Below are 3,062 nucleotides of genomic sequence, written 5' to 3'. Positions count from 1 at the left end.
TCAAACACATCAATGGAGTCTCATTGTAGGGTTGAGTAGATTTGCTCAGGAAAAGCAGCTCAAAGGCTACGATTAAATTGACCATTATTTATAACTTTAGAGCGGTTAGAGATACTGAAACTTCACAAGGACCCTTAAGACACGCTCAGGTTTCGTTTGGTTTCGATACACTGAAGCATTGCTAATATACAGCCTGACTTCGTGTTTGGGGTCTTCATGGTCAAATTCATCAATATGTTACAGGCAAATAAAAATCTATTTTATTAGGTTTGAGGATCATCTGATCCAATTTTGATGAACATTACTCAGAATCAGTACTATCGAGTTCACGGTTTTCACCATGATGTATTAAATCAGAAGGAAAAATTAGGTAAAAAGCTGAAATGTTAGTGAATATATTAACTCATTGTTAAGTATATGTCCTTATGGTTAGGGGTTTTGCTATCCCCACCAAAGTTTGAGGTCTGTGGGACTGTTTGGACAGCTGCACAGTGAATGTAATGTCAGAGAAGCAGTGGGACGCCTACAAGTGATTTAAAGGGAAAGAAATGTTCTGACATGAGACCCATTTGAGCAAGATTTCCAGAGCTGAAAGACATTCGTCTCTTTCAGAAGAAGATGATCAGATGAGAGTCTGACTGATGATTATATAATAAGACACTCATGAACTATTTCTCTGTGAGTCTCTGTCACAGCAGGATCTTCTCAAGTCCACTACGATCCTGTTCTTCTAGATCTCTGTTACCTGCAGGAACTGGATGTGATCCTGTGTGTGTGAAAGCTGCTCCAGCTCAGCGTCTCTCCTCCTCAGATCATTGATCTCCTGCTCCAGTCGCTCCAGTCGTCCTTCAGCTCGACTCACTGCAGTCTTTTCCTGATCTCTGATCAGCCGTATCAGCTCAGAGCAGTTTCTCTCAATGGAGCAGATGAGCTCAGTAAAGATCCTCTCACTGTCCTCCACTGCTGTCTGTGCAGAGCGCTGTTAGGACACACAGTGATTCAGGCTTCAGTGAGTCTGAACTGAGACGGAGACAAACTTCTCTTCTTCTCCAGACTCACCTTATGAGACTCCACAGCCTCTCTCAGCTGCTGAAGAAAACTCCTCTTCTTCTCCAGACTCACCTTATGAGACTCCACAGCCTCTCTCAGCTGCTGAAGATCTTTCTCTTTCTGCTGGATTCTCTGCTGGAGCATCTTCTGCATCTCCTTCAGCTGCTTCTGCAGTACAAACAGATGATAGTGAATATCACAGAAAACTACTGGCACTAAATCTTCATGTGAACAGTTTCATCAAAATAATGCAACTTTAATTTAACATTTTGAATTAAAATTTATTTATTTTTTATATATATTTTTATTTATTTATTTAGTTGAATTGACATTTTAAAGATTATTTTAAGCTTTAAGCTAATAGCTTGCCATTACTCTCTGTACTTCTGTGTAGTTGCCAGAAATTATGGTGGACAAGATATTGTGACAGGCTTCGTTACTTTTTGCTGACCCTTTGGTAGCATTAATCTTATCATAAAAGTGGCATGCAGGGCACACAGTAGGTTTTCATAAGCCTCACATTGTACAAATTGGTACGGAATTGCAACTATTTGAAAACACATTTTCTCGTAAGATCAGGTTGTTTTTTCATAAAAAACGCTGGGTTGAGACCGCTGGGTAAGGACGTTGGGTTGTTTTAACCCAATTTTGGGTTGAAAATTAGTCTTGATCAATCACCCAGCGGTGCCCAGTGGGTTGGGAACGTGGACTTGAAATAGAGCACACACGTCACGTTAATATCGGACGTATCTCGACGACACCAGTGCGAGAAGCTGCCATTTTCTCAGTGTCTTCAGGTGGAAGCGAGTGCGAGTAAAAGACGGTTTATGGTAAGTAAAGATTAAAAATGTAAAGTCATCATTCATTATTTGAGTCCGGTAGTATCTTGAGATTTCATGGAAGGTGGAAATATTCTGAAAAGAGCTTATATTGAACAGTCTTAACGGCCTCTTTTACTGAACGGAAGAGGTGCTTTTAATATAACGTCAGTGAGTGTCTTATGTCATATTTACATAAGATTTTACAATATTTACATTTTTTGAGGTGTTAAGAGAGGGTTATTAACATATTTACATGTTAATTCTGTGTCTTTTTTTTCGTGGTTAAATTGAATCTAGTTTCCTAAAGGAAACGGCGTTATGTAATAAAGACTAGCCTAATTATTTTGAGGCTGATGAAGTGATAATTGTTAAAAGTAATATATTATAATTATATTTTAATAATAACCCAGCCGTTTTTAGAGTGTGTAGGTTCAAAGTCCAGAAGTGATAATCATTTACAATCATCATACATGAATAAACATGAAGATTAAGGCCTGTTTCACACTGCAAGCATATGTATCGTAAACGTGAAACTGACACAGACAGAGCTTCACACTGACAGTGTTTCTGTGTTCTGTGTAATTAAGCTATGGCTTTACACAAAAAAAAATAAACAGACTATTGAAATCACTACACTGAGTATTAACTTAATCTCTAGTTTTAAATACCTGTTTCTCTGTCCTCTGGTCTGCAGCTGAAACAATGTCATGGTTTTTATGTTCATTAATTGTACACAGCACACATATACATTTCTGGTCAGTGCGACAGAAAACCTCGAGGATCTTCTCATGTTTCTGGCAGATCATCTCCTGCAGTCGTCCAGTGGCATCAGTCAAATTGTGTCTCTTTCCTTTAAACCAACTCTCATGTTGCTCGATGTGATTCTGACAGTAAGAGTTCAGACACACCAGACAGGACCTGACGGCTTTGTATTTTCTTCCAGTACAGACGTCACACTGCACATCTCCAGCTCCAGCGTCACAGTCAGCAGAGAGTTTGGTCTTCTTCAGTTTCTCCACCACTTCAGCCAGCATGGTGTTTCTAGCTAAAGCAGGTCTTGGACTGAAGGTCTGTCTGCACTGAGGGCAGCTGTAGACTCTCATCTGATCCTCCTGATCCCAGCAGCCTGTAATACAGCTCATACAGTAACTGTGTCCACAGGGAATGGCCACTGGATCCTTCAGGAGATCC

At 39.8% G+C, this 3,062-nt stretch overlaps 1 pseudogene; it reads right to left on the bottom strand.

Annotated features, from left to right (window-relative positions):
• The window catches only part of LOC107694440 (tripartite motif-containing protein 16-like), a 7,220-nt pseudogene extending 4,159 nt beyond the window's left edge, over positions 1 to 3,061 (bottom strand).
• Position 3,062: the final 1 nt, after the last annotated feature.

Source organism: Sinocyclocheilus anshuiensis, unplaced genomic scaffold (genome assembly GCF_001515605.1).
Source record: "Sinocyclocheilus anshuiensis isolate Anshui unplaced genomic scaffold, SAMN03320099.WGS_v1.1 scaffold2492, whole genome shotgun sequence".
Lineage (NCBI taxonomy): Eukaryota > Metazoa > Chordata > Actinopteri > Cypriniformes > Cyprinidae > Sinocyclocheilus > Sinocyclocheilus anshuiensis.
Note: the sequence above shows the minus strand (reverse complement) of the source record. Positions and strands in the feature narration are given on the sequence as shown.